The sequence below is a fragment of the Orcinus orca genome, chromosome 12, assembly GCF_937001465.1.
Source record: "Orcinus orca chromosome 12, mOrcOrc1.1, whole genome shotgun sequence".
NCBI classification, from domain to species: domain Eukaryota; kingdom Metazoa; phylum Chordata; class Mammalia; order Artiodactyla; family Delphinidae; genus Orcinus; species Orcinus orca.
In genome coordinates this window covers 20,338,414-20,366,046 of record NC_064570.1, presented here as the reverse complement: position 1 = coordinate 20,366,046, position 27,633 = coordinate 20,338,414, and the positions used below count along the sequence as shown (strand labels likewise).

At 38.6% G+C, this 27,633-nt stretch overlaps 1 long non-coding RNA gene and 1 pseudogene across 1 annotated transcript in view; one reads left to right on the top strand and one right to left on the bottom strand.

Moving 5' to 3' along the window:
• The window catches only part of LOC117196574 (uncharacterized), a 53,064-nt gene extending 25,810 nt beyond the window's left edge, over nt 1-27,254 (top strand). Inside the window, exons 3-4 of the long non-coding RNA XR_007470402.1 lie at nt 17,846-17,968; nt 25,818-27,254. This is a non-coding gene — a long non-coding RNA (uncharacterized LOC117196574). The remainder of the gene's footprint in view (nt 1-17,845; nt 17,969-25,817) is intronic.
• On the bottom strand, nt 14,997-15,606 carry LOC101283127 (single-stranded DNA-binding protein, mitochondrial-like; annotated as a pseudogene).
• Nucleotides 27,255-27,633: the final 379 nt, after the last annotated feature.

Sequence of the window (27,633 nt, the reverse complement as noted above, 5' to 3'; positions counted from 1 at the left end):
CTGCATTACTGTATTCTTTTTTTTTAAAAAAACAGCTCTATTGATATAAAATTTACATATAAAATTCACTCATTTTAAGTGTACAGTTCAATGATTGTTAGTAAATATATGGAGCTGTGCAACCACCATCACGATCCAACTTTAGAACATTTCCATCTGCTCGAATTGATCCCTCATGCCCAATTGCTGGAGCCCCATTCATTACCTCCAGCTCCAGCAACCACTAATCCACTTCCATCTATAGATTTGCCTATCTGGACATTTCATAGCAATGGGTCATATAATATTTGATCTTTTGTTACAGGCCTCTTCCACTTAGCGTAATATTTTTGAGGTTCATCCGTGTTGTAGCATGTACTGTTCCTTTTTTTTATTGCAGAATAGTCTTCCATTATGTTTATAGCACATTTTATTTAACCATTCACTACTTGATAGAAGTTTGGATGGTTTCCACTTTTTGGCTATTATAAATAATGATGCTGTGAAGATTTAAATGCGAGTCTTGATGTGGACTTAATGTTTTCCTTCCTCTTGGGTAGATACCTAGAAGTGAAATTGCTGCACTATGTGGTAAATTTATGTTTAACATTTTAAGAAACTGTCAAACTCTTTTCTAAAGTGGTTGCACCGTTTTAAATTCTGGCCAGCCATGTATGAGGTTTCCAGTTTTTTCATATCATTGCCAACACTTGGTACTGCCTGATTTTTTGGTTGTAGTTATTCTAGTGGGTGTGAAGCAGTATCTCATTATGGTTTTAACTTGCATTTTCCTAATAACTAGTGATGTTGGACATGATTTCATGTGCTTATTAGCCACTTGTATATAGCCTTTGGTGACATGTGCATCAAGCCTTTTGTCTATTTCTAAAATCCAGTTGTTTTCTTATTATTGATTTGAAAGAATTCTTTATATATTCTAGATACTAGTAATTAATCAGACATATAATTTGTAAATTTTTTTCTTTTTCTACAACTTATCTTTTCATTTTCTTGATGGTGTCCTTTGAAGCACAAAATGTTTTAATTTTGATGAAGTCTAATTTAGCATGATTTATACCTTGCTCTACGATCTATTTTGAATTTTTCTGGAGTATAATATGAGATAAGGATCTAAATTCATCTTTGTGCATGTGGGTATTTAATTATTCTAATATCACTTGTTGAAAAGACAAGTCACATTGAATTGTCTTGGCCCCCTTTTCAAAAATCTAATGACCATAAATGCTTCTGAGCTACAAATGCTGTTCTATTGATTTATATGTTTTTTTTCTTGAATATCAATACCACGCTGTCTGGATTGCTGTCGTTTTATATGGAGTTTTGAAACTGGTAACTTTGTTTTTCTTTTTGGCAGTTCTACTCTGCTTTTTGAACAGTAGTCACCACTTGGTATGTTTTTTCTATTTCCTTTCTTGCTATCAGTTCCCATACCCGGTTGCTATCAGGGTATCCAATACTAGGACCCCCTTTTTCTTTTCTTCTCCTTCTCCCTCTTCTCCTCTTCCTCCTCCTCCTCTTCTTCCTTCTTTTTTTCACCAGCTCATCTTAGTTGTGCTTTACAAACATGCATTGCATTCCTATTGTATTCTGAGAGCAATGCCAGGCCCTATAGGGAGTATGGAGAATGAGCATGATTTCCCTGGTTTCAAGGAGTCCTTTTAGTAGCAGCTTCTGGTTTAGAATCAAAGAGGGCTAAGGGTAAACATTTAGTTATCTTTTGAAAACTCTGAGAGACAGATGGTTGGTCATACCGCGATTCCAACAACATAGCACAGAGCAGATGAGTTTGCGTTGGGAGGTGCCGTGCAATTGTTCTTACATCTTGGGCTCTGCACTTTACACACGGGTTCGTGCCCCGGTCCGGGAGGATCCCACATGCCGCGGAGCGGCTGGGCCCGTGAGCCATGGCCGCTGAGCCTGCGCGTCCGGAGCCTGTGCTCCGCAACGGGAGAGGCCACGGCAGTGAGAGGCCCGCGTACCGCAAAAAAAAAAAAAAGAGAGAGACACTGATAAATTAGACTAAGCCCAGAGAAGAATTGCCAGGGGGGTGAGTGTGACCGGAACCAAGTCAAAGGGGGAGAAACCGAAGAGAGTTTGGCTTGAGGAAAGATGGCCTGGTGTGTATGTGTCCCAGGAAAAGAAGGATGTTAAAAGTACGGGAGAGGATACTAAAGAAAGAGAAATATCTTCAAATATTTAATTAGAATTCATGATAGGAAGAACCTGGGAAACAAATTTCAATGCCAAGTGTTAACAATTTAATTGTGTCTGAAAATTAAATAAATTGTGTTGATAACATGCTTGCTAAGTCTAGAAGCATTTTAAATCACTTATCAGAGATATTGTGGAGTAAATTCAATAGATGGTGTTTTCTGAACTTCAGTCATTTGAATATAGTCTTCACAATTTTGCCATATGGGAAGGTGCAATTTGTACCATTTTTTGCTCAATGTTATCTTTGCATCAACTCCTTTTTTGTCTAAATACATTTATTTTTTTAATTTTTTTTTTTTTTTTTTTTTGCGGTATGCGGGTCTCTCACTGTTGCGGACTCTCCCGTTGCGGAGCACAGGCTCTGGACGCGCAGGCCCAGCGGCCATGGCTCACGGGCCCAGCCGCTCCGCGGCATGTGGGATCTTCCCGGACCGGGGCACGAACCCGTGTCCCCTGCATCGGCAGGCGGACTCTCAACCACTGCGCCACCAGGGAAGCCCTAAATACGTTTATTTTTAAATGAAACTTTAAATCACTACAAAAGAAAAAAGCTCTGTGCCTGTGATCTGGTCTCTGTTTGTTAAAAGGAACATTAATTGGTTGGAGATATGGTAACACCCAACTGATCATTTCTCTTCCTCCTGTTAGAAGGATTGAAAGAAAATTGAATGGGAAATTTTTTTTCTCACTAAGCAATTCAGTCTTTTTAATGTCATACCTGTGTGCCACTTAAAATCATGAATCTAGTCACACGTCTGGAAAGCCTACAGCGTGGGTGTAATTCATACCAGTGTTTCCCAATCTTTTTACAACTTGTCACACACAGAGAACGCTACTGTGTGGCACACTGGGGTAGACGAAGGCGGCTGCTTATCGCTTGGCAGAGACAACGGGCCCAAGGGAGCAGACTCCAGCCCAGGCAGCACCCCACTCCCAGCCCACCTGGGGCAGAGAAGATGGATATATTGACACACAACTACTTCTTCCAGTTAACATTCTATTAAGAGTTTTTGCTAGAAGCCTATAATTCTATACAACTCACTCTCTAAGTTTCTGGAATTCAGACCTTCAGCTTGAAGTAGTTACTTTTTGTATGTATGTCTGTGAACTCATAGGCTGACTACAGCCCATCTCTGCACCTTCTGGAATATTCTCTCTTGGAGGATTTGGCATCTCCCTTTGTACATATGACAGAGGAGCAGCAGTGAAATCAAGTTGCTATGTTACAATGGGAAAACAAATCCTCCTTACTCCCTAACCACCAAATGAAACCACAGACAGCTTCTCTTCTTGGGCTATAAATAGGATTATAAATCCTTTTCTCCAACTGATACCTTGGAAAGTCTGACTCAGTAAAAATGTGGTGTGAGTGTGTAAAGAAACCTTTTTTACAATCCTGCTAATCTTACATGTATAAATGCACTATAGTTCTGAAAACAATTGGTTCATTCTAAACCAAGTAGATGAGCAGGTAAGAGGAAATCGCTGTCTTTAAGAGCATAGCTTTTGGCTGGGCTTACCTTATTTGGAAGAATTTGAAATGTTGCTAAGGCTCCCTGTGGCTCTATGACTGGCGAACATCTGATACCAGTTTACAGATTCCATGATTCACTAAAGGATTTTGGTCTGTTTCTACTCCTTTAGTCCCCTGTCTTTATCCTAAATATTTCCCCACAAACAGACTTCAGCATTTTCCTAAATGGACAGATTATTTCTCTGAGTATATTTGTGTGGGGTTTTGTTTTGTTTTGTTTTTGCATTGTCTTCTTTTTTTCTAATTGTGGTGGTTTACTGTCACTGGTATTTTTCTTTTGAGTTCCTTTCTTGGGTGGGAGATCATTTTTGGCTTCAGACTGGAATGTCCCGGAATAACTGCTGTTTAAAAGACTACTTGTGTATTGCAGTTTTAAGGAACTCTTATGATTGAGGCTGAGATCTATCTACAGGCACCTAATAGAGTGGGAATATTTATACCTCTGATTTCTGCAATAAGAGTCCCACTACTTCAAAGTACATTTAGCCCAATTCTCTTCTCAGGCCTGGAAGATGCAAAGTAATAAATGGACACCTAGAGACTGAATGTTTTATGTCCCCCCAAATTCATATGTTGAAACCTAATCCCCAGTGTGATGGTATTTGGAGGTGGGGTCATTGGGAGTTAATTAGGTCATGAGGGTGGAGCCCTTATGAATGGGATTAGTGCCCTTATAACAAAGACCCCAGAGAACTCCCTTCCCCTTCTGCCCTGTGAAGACACAGCCAAAAGGCAACTGTTTATAAACCAGACATCAAATTTGCTGGCGCCGTGATCTTAGACTTTCCAGCCTCCAGAACTATAAGAAATAAATGCTTGCTGTTTAAGCCACCCAGTTCATGGTATTTTTGTTGTAGTAGCCCAAATGGATTAAGACTGGATGTTACAGCAAGAGACAGGATTTTGATTCTCAGTGCTTTTCAATCACCTGAGGACCTTGTTAAAATGAAGATTCTGAGTCAGTAGGTCTGGAGTAGGGACTGAGAAATTGTCTTTCTAACAAATTCCTAGATGACGCCGATGCTGCTGGTCTAGGCACCATAGTTTGAGAACCATTGGTGTATAGTATTTCCCATATTGGCCTGAAGTTAAGGCTCATCAGAAGTGGCTGTTGTATAGACAAAATACCAAATCTTTCCCTGGGAACAGTGATTCAGAGGTCTGCTTTGGGACTTTAGTCCCCTGTTTCAAGAACTTCTTCATGCTCTGGTTCCAAACTACTTCTTGACCTGACCTACTGATACTCCTCTACTCTCCATTCATTCATTTTCCTCCCACCCTTCCTTCCTTTCAATCTCTCTTTCTCTCCCTTCCTTCTTCCCAATAAATACTTGTTTAACATGTCCTTGGGATTTATATCTGAATAAGAGAGACAGACTCTACCCTTACAGATAATAGACAAGTAAACAGATAAATAAACAGGAGAATTACAATTTGTGATACACGCTAAGAAGGAAGTAAATAGGGTGATGAGATGCAGAGGTATGGGGCAGAGGTGGGAAACCATTTAAGCCAAAGTTGTCAGGGGTGTTCTCTAAAGAAGACAGTTAAGCTAATATTCTTATTGAACCCTCCAGCCTACACCTCACTGCTTGCTGAATGTACCTGTTTTTTGCAGACACATTGCCTTTGTTCATGCTGTTTTTTTCACCATGAGTGTCAGCTCACTAATCCCATCTGCCAATTAATTAAAGAGCAATCTAAATGCCACTGCCTTCATCCAGGTTCCCCCAGCCATATGTGATACCTCACCCCTCTGAGCTCCTAAAGCACCAATTATACTTCTGATCTTGTCTTCACATTCTGCCTTAAATTGTAGTTGTTTTGAGATAATAATAGCTGTATTTCGTGAGGGTGCTTTATTAGATTGCATACATTATCTCAAATTACTCAACAACACTGGTGGGTGATCTTGTTATTTCCATATTACAGGTAAAGAAACTGAGACTTGGAGAAGCTAAGTAATTTGCCCAAAGTCACACAACAAATAAGCAACAGAGGTGAGATTCAAAGTATGCCCTCCCAGTTGGTCTGTTTTATCTCCTGTAGCAGATCTTAAGCACCATGAAGGAAATGACTATTTTATCTCTGTATTTTTTTTTTTTTGCTGTGCCTCATGGCTTGTGGAATCTTAGTTCCCTGACCAGGGATATAACTCGGGGCCCTCAGCAGTGAGAACATGAAGTCCTAACCACTGGACAGCCAGGGAATTCCCTGTATCTTTATTTATTTATTTATTTTAAAAGATTTATTATTTATTTATTTGTTTATTTTATTTATTTTTGGCTGCTTCAGGTCTTACTTGTGGCATGCAGGATCTTTGTTGAGGCATGTGGGATCTTTCATTGAGGCACGTGGGCTCTTGGTTGTGGTGCATGGGCTTCTATCTAGTTGTGGCGTGTGGCTTTTCTCTCTCTAGTTGTGGTATGCAGGCTCCAGGGTGCATGGGCTCTGTACTTTGCGGCACGTGGGCTCTAGCTGAGGCATGCGAGCTCAGTAGTTGTGGCACGCAGGCTTAGTTGCCTCGCAGCATGTGGGATCTTATTTCCCTGACTAAGGGAACTAAGGGATTGAACCTGCATCCCCTGCATTGTAAGGTGGATTCTTTACCACTGGACCACCAGGGAAGTCCCTCCCTGTATCTTTAAATTTAAAAAAGAATCAAGTTGCAGAAGAGCCCTAACATTAGTGTAACACTAAAGAGAAAAAAAATTAAAAGAGAACAGAATTCCCTTCCCATCTTATATTAGTTTGCTAAGGCGCTATAACAAAGTGCACATTTTGAGTGGCTTGAACAAGAGAAATTTTTTTTTAACATCTTTATTGGAGTATAATTGCTTTACAATGGTGTGTTAGTTTCTGCTTTATAACAAAGTGAATCAGCTTTACATATACATATATCTCCATATCTCCTCCCTCTTGCATCTCCCTCCCACCCTCCCTATCTCTCCCCTCTAGGTGGACACAAAGCACCGAGCTGATCTCCCTGTGCTATGCAGCTGCTTCCCACTAGCTATCTAGTTTACATTTGGTAGTGTATATATGTCCATGCCACTCTCTCACTTCGTCCTAGCTTACCCTTCCCCCTCCCCATTTCCTCAAGTCCATTCTCTACGTCTGCATCTTTATTCCTGTCCTGCCCCTAGGTTCTTCATAACCATTTTTTTTTTTTAGATTCCATATATATGTGTTAGCATATGGTATTTGTCTTTCTCTTTCTGACTTACTTCACTCTGTATGACAGACTCTGGGTCCATCCACCTCACGACAAATAACTCAATTTCATTTCTTTTTATGGCTGAGTAATATTCCATTGTATATATGTGCCACATCTTCTTTATCCATTCACCTGTCGATGGACACTTAGGTTGCTTCCATGTCCTGGCTATTGTAAATAGAGCTGCAATGAACATTGTGGTACATGACTCTTTTTGAATTATGGTTTTCTCAGGGTCTATGCCCAGTAGTGGGATTGCTGGGTCGTATGGGAGTTCTATTTTTAGTTTCTTAAGGACCCTGCATACTGTTCTCCATAGTGGCTGTATCAATTTGCATTCCCACCAACAGTGCAAGAGGGTTCCCTTTTCTCCACACCCTCTCCAGCATTTACTGTTTGTAGATTTTTTGATGATGGCCGTTCTGACTGGTGTGAGGTGATACCTCATTGTAGTTTTGATTTGCCTTTCTCTAATGATTAGTGATGTTGAGCATCCTTTCATGTGTTTGTTGGCGATCTGTATATCTTCTTTGGAGAAATGTCTATTTAGGTCTTCTGCCCATTTTTGGATTGGGTTGTTTGTTTTTTTGATATTGAGCTGCATGAGCTGCTTGTATATTTTGGAGATTAATCCTCTGTCAGTTGCTTCATTTGCAAGTATTTTCTCTCATTCTCAGGGTGAACAAGAGAAATTTATTGTCTCACAGCCCTAGAGGCTAAAAGTCTGAGATCAAGGTGTCAGCAGGACCATACTCCTTCTGAAGGTGCAGGGAAGTATTGTTCTGGGTCTCCCTCCTGGTTTCTGGTAGTTCCTTGGTTTAAGGCAGCATAACTCTGCTCTTCCATGGTGTTCTCCCGTGTGTGAATCTCTGTGCCCAAATTTCCCTTTTTTTTTTTCTCCCTTTTTATGAGGACACCAGTCACATTGGATTAGGAGCCCATCCTACTGACCTCACCTTAACTTAACTAATTATGTATGTAAAAATCCCATTTCCAAATAAGGTCACATTCTGAACTACTATGGGTTAAGACTTCACATATGAACTTTTAGGGAATACAGTTCAACTGTGGATGAAGTGTCACTGCCTGCCTTGTCATCAAGGCATCAGCCACTGCAGCCACTCCTCTGCAGTGCACACTGAGGGATTCGGGATGAAGAAAACTGGACACTGGCCCTAGATAGATAAGGTGCATATCAAAGGAATGATTTCAATGAGCCCAGACTCTTGCATCTTCCTATACATAGAAAAGTGCTAAATTCATTAACTTGAGATGTCTGTGTTTTCTTTAATTAACAGTAATCTTTTGATGTTCCAACTATGTGGGCTTTTTTTTTTTCTTTTTGCAAAAACTCCTATATATCCTGATTCCTCCCTTACCTCTTCCGAACAGTCCCTTAGAGCTATCTGAGAGGGTGCCTGCCAGGCTTAAGTCCTCAGTATGCCTGCTGAATAAAACATAATTCTCAACTTTTAGGTTGTGAAGTTTTTTAGGTCAACACAACCCATAACACATTTCTACTTCATAGCTTTAATGCTGATCCCTAACCTAGAGAACCTGATGTAGTTCTCCTATTTGTCTTTTCCCAAAGCCAACACTGCAGAGGGGTCAAATGATCAATTTAGACAAGTTTCACTGTGCCAAAATTGAACCGATTTCTAGCTTCGATCTCTAATAGATGTAGTTGTCCTACAGTCACTCCAGCTCCAATGTTATTGAGTTTTCACATAAGCAAAAGAGGTCAGCTACATAACACCAAAAAGTTGGTCTGCCTTAAGCTGTGATAACTTGTGATTCCTTCTGCCCCTCACTAAAGGGGTGTGTTGATTTCTGTGTATAACATTACAATATCTAGCAGTTATGTTTGACGATGCTTAAAATACTTAAACCTTTATTTCAAAATCGGTTTAACTTAGTAAGTTAAACTGGGCATAAACCTTTTCGTGTCCCTCATTTCTTGTCAGTAGGAAAAAAGCTTCATCCTCCTAGACCTTCCCTAAGTTCCAAAGAGCAGATTCAAACAGTTACTAAATAGGGAGGAGAAGTAATGCAGAAACAAAAGAAGAGCTGTCAAGAAACGATAGTGCAGCTATAAAGCAGGGTCCTGGTTGCTCCTCAAGGGATATACATAGTATTATCTTTGAGTTCTTATACACGAACTAAAGCCCCTGCCCAGGTAGAGGACAGTAACTGCAGGTTGAGCTCAAGATTCCTGGAACACAGCCCTGTTACCTCACCACCAACCAATCAGAAGAAAGTCACACACTCTTAGCCCTCACACCAAATTTTGCTTATTAAAAACTTCTCTCCCAAAGGGGACTTCCCTGGTGGTCCAGTGGTTAAGAATCCGCCTTCCAATGCAGGGGATGCAGGTTTGATCCCTGGTTGGGGAACTAAGATCTCACGTGCCACAGGGCAACCAAGCCTGCACACCAAAACTAGAGAGAAGCCCACACACTGCAACTAGAGAGAAGCCTGCGTGCCACTAGAGAGAAGTCCGCATGCCACAACGAAGAGCCTGCGTGCTACAATGAAGGATCCCAGGTGCTGCAGCTATGATCCAATGCAGCTAATAAATAAACAAGTAAATATCTAAAAAATAAAAAAATAAAAATTCTTCCCCCAAACCACTGGGGAGTTCAGGGTTTCTGAGCACAAACCACCTGTTTTCCTTGCTTGGCCCGGCAGTAAACCTTTCTCTGCTCCAAACTCCGACGTTTTAGTTTGTTTGGTCTCACTGTGTGTCAGGCACACAAACTTGCATTCAGTAACAATATTAATATCAAGAAATATTGCTAATCAAGAAAGAAGTGCTGCTGGTAATTTAGGAAGCCCTAAATGGGAAATGGCCTATACACAGTACGTCATAATGCAAAATAGGTTAGAAAGTTGCAAAGGCAAATTTTTAAAGTCCAATCAATCACAAAGCACAGGGCATGTAAATGTTAACAATACTGACTAGGCCAATAGGGCATTTTGCTTAATAGACTACAGAATTCCTGAGGAGAGAGATTCTGTCATCTGACTCAGCTTTGATCCCCAACAATGCCTAGCTCAGGGCATTGCACAGAACAGATTTTGATACATTAAATTGAATGAAGTTTTTAAAAATGTGGCTTATCTCCTTAACAGAGATAGGAAGAATTCAAAGTTAAATTTAAGAAGTAAAAAAAGTAAAACTCCACTTGCCAGGAACTGTTCTAACTACAGAGACTGGAGTAGACTCTTATCTCCATCCTAAAGATAAAGGAACAGAGAGATTAAGTAGCTCACACAACTAGGGAATAATAACTGTGGGAATTCACACCTAGGGAGTTTACATTTAAAACCATTACAGGGCTTCCCTGGTGGCTCAGTGGTTAAGAATCCACCTGCCAATGCAGGAGACACAGGTTCGAGCCCTGGTCTGGGAAGAGCCCACATGCGGCAGAGCAACTAAGCCCGTGTGCCACAACTACTGATCCTGAGTGCCTAGAGCCCGTGCTTCACAAGAGAAGCCACCGCAATGAGAAGCCTGCACACCGCAACGAACAGTAGCCTCTGCTTGTCGCAACTAGAGAAAGCCCGCGTGCAGCAATGAAGACCCAGCACAGCCAAAAATAAATAAATTTATTAAAAAAGAAACAAAAACAAAAACCATTACAGTCCACATTCTCAGCATTGTGCTGTATGTCAGTTAAAAACACTGGTGAATAGCCAGAGATCCAGAGCTTCCTTTTCCCTAAGGAATTCTTCAACTGAGAGGTTTGCTGTCAGATTACCAGTGTATTGCTCCTGTTGAGCTCAAGAAATACACTGTAGGGATTATGCATTCCACCTCTGGCATCACTCTATACCTAGGTTCAAATTTTGGCTTTGGCATATTGTGCTACCAACTTTTCCAAACTCAGTTTCATCATCTGTAAGATAAGGCTAATTATTTCTACCTCATAGAGTTGTGATTTCATGTTTAAAGCATTTAACACAGTTCTTGGTACATAATAAAAACTCAATAAATGATATCTACAAAGTATACTTATTTTGTGAGTAATATGTCATTGTATGAATTTACACAACTTGTTTATTCACTGTTGATATATATTTGGGTTGTTACTATTGACTATTACAAATAAAGCTACTAGGAACATTCTTATACAAGTCTTTGTATGGACTTATGCTTTAATTTCTCTTGGGTAAATTCCTAGAGTGGAAGAGGAGATATAGTCTTAGTTTTTATGAAATTGACAAAGTGTTTTCCAACGTGGTTGTACCATTTGATATTCCCACTAGCAGTGTATGAGAGTTCCAGTTCCTCTACATTCTTATCAACACTTGGTATGTCAGTTTTATTTATTTATTTATTTATAGAATTTGTGTGTGTGTGTAGTAAAAAATCATGAATTGACCATCTTAACTATTTTTTAGCATACAGTTCATTAGTGTTAAGTATATTTACATTGTTGTGAAACATCTTCAGAACCTTTTAATCTTGCCGAACTGAAAATCTATACCCATTAAATGACTCCCCTTTGCCCCTTCTCCCCAGCCCTTAGCAACAACTATTCTACTTTCTGTCTCTATGAATTTGACTACTTTAGATACCTCATATAAGTGAAATCATACAGCATTTGTCCTTTTGTGACTGGATAATTTCACATAACCTAATGTCCTCAAGATTCATCCATGTTGTAGCATGTGACAAGATTTCCCTGCTTTTTAAGGTGGCATAGTATTCCATTGTATGTATATTCATTTTGTTTGTCCATTCATCTGTTGATGGACATTTTTGTTGCTTCTACCTTTTGGCTATTGTGAATAGTGCTGCTATGCACATGGATGTGCAAACATCTCCTAGACTATGCTTTCAATTTTTTTGGATATATATCCAGAAGTAAGATTTCTGGATTATATAGTAGTTCTATTTAAATTAAAATTGTATGAGTAATTAAATTAGTAATTAATTTAAGGTAATTAATTAATTAAAGTAGCAATCAAAAATAGTATGAAGAGCTGCCAAACTGTTTTCCGAGGTGCTTGCACCATTTAAAAATACCACCAACAATGCATCAACTTCTCCACATCGCTGTCAGCACTTGTTCATTTCTTTCTTTTTGTCTTTCTTTCTCTCTTTCTTTATTTCACAGTAGCCTTCTCAATGAATATGAGGTTATCTCATTGTGGTTTTGATTTGCATTTCTTTGATGATTAGTGATGTTGAGCATTTTTTCATACACTTGTTGGTCAGTTGTCTTTGGAGAAATATCTATTCAAGTCCTTTGTCCATTTTTAAAATTGAGTTAACTGATTTTTTTGTTGTTGAATTGTAGGAGTTCTTTATATATTCAGGATATTAATACCTTATTAGATATAAGATTTTCAAATATTTTCTTGCATCCCATAAGTTGCCTTTTCACTCTATTGATCATGTCTTTTGATTAAAAATGTCTTTAAGTTTGATGTAGTCCCATTTGTCTACTTTTTGCTTTTGTTGCCTGTGCTTTTGGTTTCATATACAAGAACTGATTACCAAATTTAATGCATGAAAAATTTCCCCCTATATTTTCTCCTAGGAGTTTTGCAGTTTTAAGTCTTATGTTTAGGTCTTTATTCCATTATGAGCCAATTAAGCACCCAACTTCATTATTTGTATGTGAATATCCAGGTTTCCTGGCACTATTTGTTGAAGAAACTGCCCTTTTACCATAGAGTGGTCTTGTCACACTTGTCAAAGATCATTTGAGCACATACTCAAGGGTTTATTTCCAGGCTCCCTGTTCTATTTCATTGGCCTATCAACACTGTTTTGATTACCATTTCATAATATGTTTTTAAGGCAGTAAGTGTGAGTCCTCCAACTTTGTTATTTTTCAAAATTATTTTGGCTATTCAGGGTCCTTTGTGATTCCATATGAATTTTAGGATGATTTTTTTCTATTTCTGCAAAAACTTCCATTGAGATTTTGATAGGGATTGCGTTGAATCTGTAGATCACTTTGGGTGGTATGGACATTTTAGCATTATTAAGTCTTCCAATCCACAAACATGAAATGTATTTCCATTTATTTGTTTCTTTTTAAATTTCTTTCAACAATGTTCTATAGCTTTCAGTGTACTTGCATTTCATTTCCTTAAGTATATTCCTAAGTACTTTTTGATGTTATTGCAAATGCAATTGTTTTCTTAATTTCCTTTTCCAATTGGTAATTGTTAGTATATAGAAATGCAACTGATTTTGGTGAGTTGATTTTATATCCTGCAACTTTGCTGAATTTATTAGTTCTAACAGGTTTGTGTGTGTGCGCATGTGTAATCTTTAGGGTTTTCTACATAAAAGATCACGTCATCTGCAAACAGATAATTTTACTTTTTCTCTTCCAACTTGGATGGCTTTTATTCCTTCTTTTTCTTGCTTGATTGCACTGGGTAGTACTGACAATACTATGTTGAATAGAAGTGGTGAAAGTGGGCATCCTTATCTTATTCTTGATCTTAGAGGAAAAGTTTTCAGTCTTTCACCATTGAGTATGGTATTAGCTATAGGCTTTTTGTATATTGGCTTTATTATGTTGGTGGTTTATTATGAAGGTAATTTCCTTCAGTTCCTATTTGGTTAAGTGTTTTTACATTAAAGTGTGTTAGATCTTGTCAAATACTTTTTCTGCATCAGTTGAGATGATTATGTGCTTTTTGTCCTTCAGTCTGTGAATTTGGTCTATTATATTGATTGATTTTCATATGTTGAAACATACTTGCCTTCCAGAAATAAATCTGGCTTGGTCATGATGTATAATCCTTTTAATGTGCTGTCGAATTTAGTTTGCTATCATTTTGTTGAGGATTTTTGCATTAATAGTCATCAGGGATATTAGTCTGTAGTTTTCTTATAGTGTCTTTATTTGGCTTTGGTATCAGGGTAATGCTATCCTCATAGAATGAATTTGGATGTGTTCCCTCCTGCTCAACTTTAGGCAAGAGTTTGAGAAGAATAAGAGTTAATTCTTCTTTAAATATTTGGTAGACTTCAGTAATATCAGCTGGTCTTGAGCTTTTCTTTGTTAGGAGAGATATATCCATCTATCTCTCTCTGTATATATCTCCTTGTCATTAGAAACTATAAAGAATATACATGATTTGGAAATCAGACTGTACCAAACAATGGCCAAAGAAGAATCATCCATTTTATGCCTTCTCTTTTTAAAAATTTTTTTTAACATCTTTATTGGAGTATAATTGCTTTACAATGGTGTGTTAGTTTCTGCCTTATAACAAAGTGAATCAGTTATACATATACATATGTCCCCATATCTCTTCACTCTTGGGTCTCCCTCCCTCCCACCCTCCCTATCCCACACCTCTAAGTGGACACAAAGCACCGAGCTGATCTCCCTGTGCCATGCGGCTGCTTCCCACTAGCTATCTATTTTACGTTTGGTAGTGTATATATGTCCATGACACTCTCTCATTTTGTCCCAGCTTACCCTTCCCCCTCCCCGTATCCTCAAGTCCATTCTCTAGTAGCTCTGCGTATTTATTCCAGTCTTGCCCCTAGGTCCTTCATGATCTTTTTTTTTTTTTTAGATTCCATATATATGTGTTAGCATACGGTATTTGTTTTTCTCTTTCTGACTTACTTCACTCTGTATGACACACTCTAGGTCCATCCACCTCACTACAAATAACTCAATTTCATTTCTTTTTATGGCTGAGTAATATTCCATTGTATATATGTGCCACATCTTCTTTATCCATTCATCTGTTGATGGACACTTAGGTTGCTTCCATGTCCTGGCTATTGTAAATAGAGCTGCAATGAACATTTTGGTACATGACTCTTTTTTTTTTTTTTTTTTTTTGCGGTATGCGGGCCTTTCACTGTTGTGGCCTCTCCAGTTGCAGAGCACAGTCATCCAGACGCGCAGGCTCAGCGGCCATGGCCCACGGGCCCAGCCGCTCCGCGGCATATGGGATCCTCCCAGACCGGGGCACGAACCCGCGTCCCCTGCGTCGGCAGGCGGAATCCCAACCACTGCGCCACCAGGGAAGCCCGACATGACTCTTTTTGAATTATGGTTTTCTCAGGGTATATGCCCAGTAGTGGGATTGCTGGGTCATATGGTAGTTCTATTTGTAGTTTTTTAAGGAACCTCCATACTGTTCTCCATAGTGGCTGTATCAATTTACATTCCCACCAACAGTGCAAGAGGGTTCCCTTTTCTCCACACCCTCTCCAGAATGTATTATTTGTAGATTTTTTGATATATTATTGGCTATAGTGTTTGTTGCTTGTCTCTTCAAATTATTTTTTACTTGTGCATTTCCTTGCATCTACTTTCCCTTCCATATAAATTCGAGACCCTTTTTTCACATACTATTATGCCAAGTCTCTGTGACCTGGCCAGAATACAGATATTCTGTGCCATGTTGTCTTGACTGACATTGCCCATTTGGTATACCTTACTTTCCCCTGATCACCACATCTCATTTACTGCTAGAGAAAATACTGTTGCTGGATTTTTCCTTTCCACCTGTCTCATGACAGAGTCCTGACCCACTTGCCCTAGTAAGGGAACACAACTCAGAGATCTTTTGAGAACCAAACTGCTAGCTATTTGAGACTCATCTTAAACTGATGAAATACCTGTAATACAGGTTTTTGAAACATGGCTTCTATTTTTTTCTTACAATCTTTAGTCTTTCCTGATGCTCTAGACCTGACATCAGAGAGCTGGGAGATCTGTTGGGAGGTTTTTGTTTACTGATTCAATCTTATTGGTCTGTTCAGATTTTCCTTTTCTTCGTGATTTAGTTTTGGCAGGTTGTGTGTTTCTAGGAATTTTTCCATTTCTTCTAGGTTACCCAATTTGTTGGCATACAATTGTTCATACTATTCTTTCATAATCCTTTTTATTTCGGTAGCATTGGTTGAAATCATTTCTGACTTTAGTTATATTTTTTCTTTAACTAAGCGTTTCTCAATTTTACTGATCTTTAAAAAAAAAGCAACCCTTAGCTTTATTGACTTTTTCTATTTTTTTCTATTCTCAATTTCATTAATTTCTGCTCTAATCTTTGTTATATCCATAAGATAGTAATTTTATGTTATGTTTTTTATCATAATTTTAAAAATTTTAAACATTTTTTAAAAAAGAGATGAATTTCCCTAGGGGAAGGAACAAGAGTGAGGAGAAGGGTCCTGAGAAAACTTGGAGATTGATCGATTTTCTTGATTGTGGTGATGGTTTCACAAATATAAACATATGTCAAAACTCATCAAATTGTACATTTTACATATGTATAGTTTATTGTATGTAATTATACCTTAATAAAGCTATCAAGTTGCAGATTTCTAAAAACAAGTCAAATATTTAAATTTGCAGGCATACGTTATTCCAAATGATGTTTTTTCTAAGTGTAATCTATTCAAAATTCCTTCACTTAAAAGTCAATATTTGATAGTATTTGTCTCTTGCACTTTGTGTGTTCCTGGTTCTCCAGTTTTGATCCTGATCTGCTATTCAATTTTGAGCCCGTCACTCTCAGTTTCCTTTGGTAGAGGCAGCACTACAAGGGACTGAAGTTCAACAGAGACATGCTCGCAACCATTTTTCAATTAGACTCTTTCATCATCATATTTTCAGATAGATATTCATTCCATCAAAGAAGCTTGTATCTATGAAATGATCTTTTTCTCTTAATTTTTAAAAGCAGATAGTGTTTATGACACTATTGCAGACACTTCATATGTTTAACTTTGGAGATTTATTTTTCAAGAGCTTTATTTATCAACAATAAAGCCAGCAATGATGTTACACTACCCCAGATGGCTTTAAGATGCTGTGTTGCTGAAATTGTACAGTTTGTCACAGATGTGACTACTTTTACACTAGTACTTTGAAAAATCTACAACCCCTCTTTGTTAAAGCAACTGAACCTAAAATACTAATATGTGCTCTATAATATATGAAAGGTGTTTTACGACACGCAGACCTATGGGCAATTTGGCATTTTTCTCTTTGATTCTTAATTATTACCAACGTAATCATACCAGGTTCAATGTAATCACAAGATTCTTCCCTGTTTTTGCCTTCAAAACTAGAAATTCCCACTTTTTCATCTAATTGATTTCATTATATACTCCACCACCTTGTACACCTACAGCAACTCCAAATTCACCTAGTGGTTTCATCTCCAATTTAAATCTACTGGCTCCAATCATCCCTGTTGAAGGCTATGGCTTCAACGTAATTTATTCAGCATTTTATTCAAAAGATATTTATTGAACATCAAACTACATGCCAGGGCTCTATACCAGATACGTGGTAGTGAATAAGGAAAAACATAATCACTCTCATGGAATTTATAGTCTAATTGGCAGACAGATATTGAACAAGCAATTATAAGATTAATGAGTGTAACTATAAAGGAAGTACAGAATGTTTGATATGGGAACATTCCTTTTTCCTCTGGGCTTCAGGGGGCAAAACCACTAGGTTAAAAATGAGCATGTATTCCTTCCAACTCCCTGCTCCTGGCAACCCACAGGAAAGATTCCACATAGGGAATATCGTGTCAAGAAGTAGAAACAAGCCCCTATGACTAATTTTTCTTTTTTCCTTTTTGGGAAAGTAGAAGCATGCTTCCTAACAAGAGGCATTCTTCCGGCTTAGCTGCTGGCTGAGCAAGACTAGGCATTTATAACAATTCTCCTAGTTTTCTCTTGGTGGCTACAGCTGTCCCCCATATTTTATAAGCTATCCCTGTCTGGGAGATACCTAGAAACACCCTCAACAAAAGATCCCGTTCCGATGTTTTTAAACAATAGTTCAGAGAGTTGTTAGACCATATCTACAAATTGGTTTCATGAGAGCCTTAAGGAGAGTTTTTGTTTTCTTTTGTCTTAGATTTCTTGACATACCTGGGAGCTCTCAGAGAAAAGACTTTATTGACTTTAAGGCTATGTTTACAAGTCAACAGCTCAGAAATATTTTTGCTATGAAAACCATTTGGTGGCTCTACAAGCACAGGTAAGCTTGTCAGAGAGTAAGTAAATGAACAACTTAGGCATCTTCTGAAAGATCAGTGGGTCCAAATTCAACCCAATGTCAACAGCAGCCGAAACAACAGAAAAAGAGAGTCACACCTGGTTAAAAATACAAAAGAGAGATAAGATGCTTTTCAAAAAGGCTAACCTAGGATTATCTTTCAACCAGGGCTAAACCAAATAGAAGATAAATTACATGTTTGCATGCAGAGCCCTATCGTATTCATGCAGACCCAGAGTCCAGGCCTGCTTAAGTGAGTTGCTTTCTCTCCATGTTTGTCACCCCACATCCCAGTTCACAGAGGAGGGGAGAGGAGTTTGGGCACCTGCCACTCAAGTCTTCCCCCAGCCCTCAGCTTCCTAACGTCCCTGGTGCTCAGGGGTGGATCTGTGAGACTAGTTCAGCATTTTGATTGAGTCTATAATTCTTCTGGCTGACAAGGACAAAAAACTGTGCTGGCAATAGACCTAGAATAATCAGGCAGCACATCTGCGTGAATATTAGCACCTTATGGTGGAAAGAGCCCTGAACCTTGGGAAAATCACGTAACCTCTCTGGGTCTCATTTTTTCCTTGTTTTAAAATGGGCTAGATTAGAAGCCTGCACATCTGACTCACTCGGGATACTTGTTAAATGTAGGTATTTCTGGCCCATCCTTGCAGATTCTGATAAGTGGTCTGGCATGAGGATGGGGGTGGGAGATAGGAGTTGGGCTAGGGATGGGAGTGTGGATTGAAATCTGTTTTCTAAAAACTCTGCTGGTAATTCTGCTGGGTGGCCAGTCAAATTCTGTTGTAAATTTTTCAGGGATGATTTCAGAAAACCACAAAGTTAATATTCCACAAGGAACACACTAGTATTGTACTATGTAAAGTATTACAGTCTGTGCTGAAAGACAATATTTGGTGCTCTTTCCTCCCATCTCACAAAGACTAATCTGAGTTGACCCCAAAGTTATAAGTAGTAGTAGTAGTAGTAGTAGTAACAATAAGAGTAATAGTAATATTAAAACTTATTGCATGCCAGACACTGTCCTAAACATTTCATAGGTCTTCATACAATTATCTCAACAACGCTGTGAGATAGAGTATTACTATTATCCCCATTTGACAACTGAAGAAGTCAAGGCACAGAGAAGTCAAGTAACTTACTTATGGTAACACAGATAGCAAAATGGACCAGTTGGATTCAGGCTGGCTCAGAGGAACTTTCTGTCTGAAGAAACCCAAGTAGCTTCCCTGTAACATTTGGGGGCAGCATGGTTTTATGGAAAAAGCCAAGGCTTTGGTGTCAAGCACTTATTCAAATTCTGGTGCAATTACTCATTGCTTGTGTGGTCTCGAGTGACCTTACTAAAATACCATAGGCACTAAAATACCATAGGCTGGGTGGCTTAAACAACAGACATTTATTTCTCACAGATCTAAAGACTGGGAAATCTGACATCCAGGTGCCAGCCAATTTGAGAAGCCTCTTCCTGGTTTGCAGAAGGCCATCTTCTTGCTGTACCCTCACATGGCTCAGAGAGAGAGGGCTCTGGTCTTTCCCTCTTCTTATATGGGCACTAATCCCATCATGGGGGCTCCACCCTCATGACTTCATCCAAACCTAATTATCTCCCAAAAGTACCCCCTTCAAATACTATCACATTGGGGGTTAAAGCTTCAACATAGGACTTTGAGAAGACACAACATTCAGTCCATAGCACGAAGTTTCAAATTTTTTAATCTGCAAAATATATATCACAGCTATTTGTAAGGTTTGAAAATAAAATGAAATAAAATTTTTATAAGGCCATAGCTCACTCTCATAATAAAACCAAAGTAAAACTTTCAAAAATTTTATTGACTACATATCAGGCTCTGTTGACTAAAATCTAGAGAGTAATTACCATTTATTGTATACCATGTTTTCTAAACTGCATTTATGCATTGTACTCATTGAATCCTTCATAACACCCTTATGAGGTAAGTGTTATTATCACTATTTTATAGATGAAGAAACTGAGAGGTAAAACATTTTCCTGAAGTCACAGCTTGTGAGTGGCAGAGCGGGGAATGTAACCACAGGGTGTGCTCTGAGTGCCTCTTCTGTTTAGACAGAAATATGTGAAATTCCTTATTTAAAATTTTCGTGAAATAAATCTAAATGGATATTTTTAGGACCTAAGAGTTCTGAGGTTACAAGAAATGTTTACAATGAGCCTCAGAAGGAGAGAATTCAGTTCTTTCTTCTTTATGATGACCTCATTTGCAGACTGAAAATCAGGATACATGGGGAGGGGGAATCAGGGAGATATTGGTCAAAGAATACACAGTTTCAGTTTCACAAGATGAGTAAATCCTAGAGATCTATTGCACAGTATAGTGCATATAGGTGATAATAATATACTATGTACTTAAAACTTTGTTAAGAGAGGAGATCTTATGTTAAATGTTCTTTAAAAAAAAAAAGAGGGAGGAAGGAAGCTCAGAGGTGATGGTTATGGTTTTGGCATTGTTTACGGCGACAGTCTCATGTGTATACACTTTATTTCAAACTCACAAAAATGTGTGCATTAAATATGTACAGCTTTTTTGTGTGTCAGTCGTACCTCCCCCCGCCCCTCCCCAATCAAGAGACATGATCTTACAGTGGAGCAAAATGGCTAAAAAAGAACTTGGGGGCCATAGTCTCTGCTTTGCCCCTGTCCCACACTCTACTCTTGACATCTATTACCAAGGCCAACTTCAAAGGGAGAAAATATAGCTCTGAAATCATTAGCCTAAGGGCAACATTCTTTTCTAGCTCTAGAATTCTTTAGTGTATGAGCTGTCATCCAGCCCTTAGTTCTCTGTTTCTGATTCACCAGTGGAGTGCAGAAACATTTAATACTCTCTCCTTTGGAATAATTCTTCTGTGACCTTTTCACCTCCAGCCCAGCCTGTAGGCTGAACATGTCGGTTAAAGATAGAAAAGCTTCGTTTTCAGAGGAGATGATAAACAAACTGGGATTGAGTTTCCTTTTTAGGAAAGATTTTCTGGATTAAAAAAAGAAAGCGGTATTATTTTAATATTTTTAAAATGTGTTGGTTGTGAAAGTTTTGGAAAAGAATATATAGTATTGAAAGTTTCTGAAGAAACTGCATTGTAATCACAAAACCACGCAACTGGTATTAGAAACAAAAGTACTGACAGAAAAGCCTCTTTTCCAACATAACCGGAAAAATGGATATAACCACTGAATCTCTATTTGACAGAATCCAAACACCCGGCTACTTAAGGTAACCACTGGAGAGGCTGGAGGTCAAGTCCAAGGAGGTGCCACAGAGAAACCACACTATTCATCCAGCCGGCGCAAGACAGTTAATCAATCACAAAGACAGAAAAATGAACAATGAGACTCTAGAATTTAAAGAAGTTAACCCCAGGAATCCTGGCTCTGTTGATGGAACGACCCCTCAAGTTAATATTGGACAGACCATACCATTATCTGAAGGGAGATAAGCAAAATATGTAGGGCTCTGGCACAGCTGCACTGAGCCACTTAAGGGAATAGCTCTTGGAGAAGGGTCCACGAGTAACGGCCTGGTATTAACATTTTGTGATAATTAAACAAGCATTGTTATTCACAATAATTGTGGCACAACACCAAGAAGTAATCAAAAATGTATCCATGTGGTTTTGTGTCTTAACCTTGCTCCTGACCTTATCTTATCTTTCCAATTTATAACTTTAATTTGGTCCAGCTTTCCTTGGCCATTTAGTTTCAATTTTATTTAATCGTTATATAAATAACCTTAAATCCCATGGAGAATCAGCAGATCACTAATTAATTAAATACTTATTAAGACAATGACAGCAAGAAATTTCTCTCTCTCTCTCTCCTCTCTTTTTTTTTTTTTTTCTTGCGTTTTGCGGGCCTCTCACTGTTGTGGCCTCTCCCGTTGCGGAGCACAGGCTCCAGACGCGCAGGCTTAGCGGCCATGGCTCACGGGCCCAGCCGCTCCGCAGCATGTGGGATCTTCCCGGAGCGGGGCACGAACCCGTGTCCCCTGCATCAGCAGGCGGACTCTCAACCACTGCGCCACCAGGGAAGCCCACTCTCCTCTCGTTTTTAAACAAAAATTGTTTGAGAGTCCAGTGGTCTCAGACCTAAAGTATTTGGCTTTACCCTTTGTTCAGGACTCCTGGAAAGCTGGGGTGCGCTATTGATCTACAATTAAGATGACAATTCCCCCTCCCTCCTCTTTTGCCCCACGCTTTGCATGTAGGAACTGAACGTTTGGGATTTTACAACGTGCCAGCACTCTAAAAAACTGTTAATATAACTGCCTTTTTGGTTGACGGATTTGTAGTTACTGTAACTAATCTGAGCTAAAAGATGAAGTAGAGATTTGTGCAAATTCAAACAAAACCTAGTATTATTCTGAAAAAAAAAAGCAAACAACTCAGTTTCCATAATTACTTTCAAAGGACAACCATCAGAACAATATTCTTTCCCCCAAAGTGGGAAATTTTAAAAAATATGTATTTTAAAGGATTTTGCAACCACAAAACAGACAAAAGTCCCTCCACTTAAAATGTGAGGTGAGGGCTTCCCTGGTGGCCCAGTGATTAAGAATCCGCCTGCCAATGCAGGGGACACGGGTTTGAGCCCTGGTCTGGGAAGATACCCGATGCTGCAGAGCAACTAAGCCCGTGCGCCACAACTACTGAGCCTGTGCTCTAGAGCCCGTGTGCCACAACTACTGAAGCCTGTGTACCTAGAGCCCATGCTCCACAACAAGAGAAGCCACCGCAGGGAGAAGCCCACGCACCACAATGAAGAGTAGCCCCCGCTCGCCACAACTAGAGAAAGCCCGCGCGCAGCAACAAAGACCCAACGCAGCCTAAATAAATAAATAAATTTAAAATGTGAGGTTAATAAACTCCAGAAATCTTGCTAAACTAATGATGAGACCTGTTTCCCGAGCGCTTCCTGTTGTAGTTGAGGGAAGAAGAAGTGCCTTTCCCCACCCCTCCCACACCCTGCGCTGGAGCAAGAGGCCTGGTGAGAGGCCACCAAAGGGAGGGGTTTATCCCTTCCCAGTGGGCCTGGGTACAATGAGTGCTACTGGGACAGCATGCTGGTTGAGTGCAAGCCTGGCTGGAATTCCCAAAAAAGAGGCACAGCCAGGGTGGGGCAGAAGCATAGGTCTCCAAATTCATAGCTGCTATCAGTTTCCCAAACAGTTTTTAGAATCCACAGGGCTGGGAGTGGAATAGTTATGCTCAGTACGGTTTGGTTTGCAAATCTGGGAAGGGAGCCAGATAAGAGCTTTCTCCCATGATGCTGGAGATGATGTGTGCTCTCCAGAGACGCGAAGTTTCAGACTCATACAACTGGGCCTTTGGAGATCATCCAGTGAATCCGTCCACTCATTTTACAGAACGGGCAGTGGAGGTGCAAAATGTTAAGCAATTTGTCCAAGGTCATCATATAGTTGTTCTCTGATAGAGCAAGGACTCGAACCCAGTGTTTTCTTCCAACTCATTCGTATTTGATAAACCAAGTAGATAGTATCAATACATCAAAATTGTCAGATATAATTTGAAGATATATAAAACATGGACTTTGGTATAGTATATATATAATAATTTTAATTGTCATAAAATATAAATAACAAAATTTTTATCTTAACCATTTTTAACTGTACAGTTCAATGGTATTAAGTACATTCACATTCATATATATATTTATAATGCCAGGTATCTACATGGAAATGGAAAAGCTCAGTCAAAAATATTTTTCCTTTATCAATCAATTATTGAATGGACACATACTATGTGACAAATACCATGTTAGTATCAGACACACTCTGGGTCCTCAGGAGCTTAAAATTTATTTAGGCAACAAGATACATAAATAAGAGGCTATAACTAAACATAAAAGGCAGTGTGATGCTTTTTTTTTTTTGGCTGCATATATTGTGGGATCTCAGTCTCCTGACCAGGAATTGAACCCAGGCCATGGCAGTGAAAGTGCTGAATCCTAACCACTAGACCACCAGGGAACTCCAAAAGGCATTATGATACATTTTAAATGAATGGTACTGACAATAAGAGTTTAGAATCCAAAGAACCCGAATCATTATGGGATGAGTAGTCAAGAAAAGCTTCAAAGAGAAGATGGACTTGAGCCATATTAATAAAAAGGGAGAAGTCACAAGGAGACACTCCAGAAGAAAGAACAGAGGGACCAAAGGTATGGGGGTGTGCTGTAAAAGATTTTTTGACGAAAAGTGAATTAAAAGATCTGAGAATAGCAAAAGAGTAGTTTGCTACCAGACTCAAATGGCCAATTTTATCCAGGAGGCAATTGGGAGCCGTTGAAGACTCTTGAACAACATGATTATAACAGCACTATGTAATGAAAAGCGTAGGATAGACTGAAGGAGAAAGAGCTGGATGAGTGAGGCCAATTAGGAGGCCATTAAAAAAGTTCAAGTACAGAGAAGAGAAGGAGTGGTAAGGTTGGGATCTGGTACCATAGATATGTGAAATATTGCGAAGGAAGAATCAACAGAGCTTGTTAATCAGTTAGATATTGAACATGGGGATGAGAGGCAAGAATCCTAGGTTCAAGCTAGAGTGACTAGAATTGTGTTACCAATTGAATGGATTGAGTAAGTCAAGAGAGGGAGATAACCTTAAAGGGAAGTTCAGTTTTAGATATGCTGAAATGGAAACAATAGAAAGACATCCAAGTAGAAAAGAGAAAGTACTGAGACAAATGTATAGAGTTGCACACTTGCAAGGTACTATTATTCAAACAAATTTTAAAGAAATTCTTTAAATTTTCACCTGCATCTTTGGGCACAAAGTCTTGATCTCTTCAACTTAAACAACTGAAATGGGAATGATTAAGCTGATCACAATGTATGATATAATCTTCATACAGACGTGTAAAGACTGTAACAGCAAATGTCAGGTTCACTTTATAATAATTGAGAAAGAACTGGAGACAGAAAAGCCTTTTAATATTGTATTCAGTTGAGAATAACCCTATGGAAAATTGAAAATACATCCAAAAACTTTAATATTGGTTTACATTAAGCAGCTAGGTTCAAGCATTTCAACATGATGTTACTGCTGTGAAATAAATTTAGAAAAATCAAGAGAAAATACTGTGTAAAACAGTTTTGTACTAACAGTGCTTGGATCAGAGCAAAAAAAGTTTTTATTGTTTAGAAAATTATTTAATTTGCCATCATTCTGACCTAGAAATTTTGATCCCTAGCACAGAGAGCATTGTTAACTACAGAGTAAACAGAAACCTGTATTTTTCTCCTTTCTTTCTTCTGCAGGGTGGATTTAACCAGTAGGCACAGTGCTTAGGGCCCATGATATTTGTAAAAAGCTCATGAAATTTTATTAAATTTTGTCTAAGAAAGAAAAAAGTCAAAGTATATAAATTACATCGAAAATAATTTAAAATATTGATATTATAGTGGAAGGGGCCCACAAAGTCAAAAGTGCCTAGGGCCCACAAAAATCATACTGTGGCCTGCCTGCCGTACTTAGATCTGGGTCTCTGGTCTAACCATAAACCATTGCTTTTCCTACTATTCTGCACATACTTATGAATTCTGTCAGCCTGTTATTTTCTTTTTATTAAAGTTAAATATGTCCATAATTTAAAGAATCAGTTAGTTCTACAAAGTTTGCAAAGACAGATGTCAGTCTCCAACTGCTTTTCTCCATATCCCCTTTCTCAGAAGCATCTACTTTGAACTTTTAAAGCTACTCTTCTGATATTACCTCCAAATCTCTGTCACACACTTGTAATATTCCTTCTTGTTTTTTTCAGGTTTAGATATTATCTATGGACTTCCTGTCATGAAGATGAAGATTTAAATATCTTGTCTCCTCCCCTCTTCCCGAACCCAGTCATAAACACTTCTCTGCTGTTCATCTTCCTGACTGAGATATACTGTAAGTTTAATTCACTCAATGTTCAGGGTTAACCTTATTATGACTCTGGAGGCTATTCGGTATTGAGTCATCTAGTAAACATCTATGATTACTTTTCCTTTACTGCACAACTTGTAGTTTTCCCTCAGTTAAGAATTGTTGTTTTCTCATTTACCTAGTTTTCTAGGTACATGCTTACCATTTCTTGGTATACTTGTCTACCAGATGTTTAAATATCTTCTCAGTATATTTCTTTGGGTTGAGTATTATATCAATTTTATTTTCTTAAGCTTCTTCTGGAGCATTTGGGCTTGTATGAGTCCAGATGGGTTGCCCCCATGCTTGGTGCATGATTCTGGGTAAATATGAGAATTCCTTTGCATTCATCCTGTGTTGGATCTCATTTATTCTGAAAAGCATGTCTTCTTTTTTCTTGATCTACTGCATTGTTTGGGTTGTACATATCCTTCAGTAACTCTCTGAGAAAAAGTATGTGTGTGTGGAATGAAGGTAAAGTTTTTCAGTGAAAGATTTTTCTCCTCACAACTTAGTTGTAAAGCTGGCCAGACATTTAATATTAGCTAAAAATCATTTCCCTTCGGAATTTGGAATGCATTGCTCCATTTTCTTCTAACTTCCTGTGTTGCTGTTGAGAAGTTCAGAGTCATTTTGTTTCCTGTTACTTTGTATGTGACCTTGCCCCCACTCCCTTCTCTCTGGAAACTTGTAGGATCTTCTCTCTGTCTTCTGTGCTCTGAAATATCTCTATGATGTATCTTGGTGGGGGCCTATTTTCATTGCTGGACACTCAGTAAGCCCTTTCACACTAGAAATATATATCCAGCAATTTTCAGAAACCTTAAATTATTTCATTGATGAAATAATTGTTTTCTCTAGTCTCTCTTCGAGGAACTTCTGGACTTGTCCTTTAATTTGCTTATGTTTTCCCTCTTATTTTTCAAGTTTTTTTAATTTTTGTTTTCTTATTGCAAGATTTCTTCTATGTTCTATTCCAATATACCTATTGAGTTTTCATTTTTAGAACAATGTTTACATTTTTTTGTTGTTGTTCTCTGTAACTCTGTTTTTTTGGAGCTTCCTATTCTTGTTTCATTAATTCAGAAGCTTCTACTCTCTTCTGTAGATATTAATAGTAATAAAAAAATTTTTTCCTTGCCATCCTAATCATTGTTTACTTCAAGTTGCCTTTATCTATTTATATATTTTATTCCGATATTTATGTGAGAGGTTATCCTCAGATGTCTGATAATTCTAAATTGTTTGTTAGTGCATGATTAAGGGTGTTCTAATAAAAAGCTGAGTGAAACTCCCAGTTCATGGATGACTTTCATTTTTTTCTGTAGGTAGGTGATGTGGGTCATCTGTTTGTTTTGGAACTTCTATTGTCTGCTTTTAAGTGATTCTTCTTGGGTGTTCAGATTCCCCATTGAATGTACTTACATTATCTATATCCCCATGTGGAGAATATAGACCCACTGCCTGTATTCTGAGAGCTGCACTGGGAGCAGAGGCTGGAAATATAAGCTTCGAATATGCATACTTAATCCTCCCTTCGTTGAGTATAGTTCCCTTACCTTTGGCTTGGTTTCCCTGATCCAGAGAAAACATTCTGATCTTCTGCTGGGGTTGGGGAGAGGCAGTTGCCCAGCTGTTTAGGGAGGGCTGAGGAACTGAGGGATCTTTTTCCTACA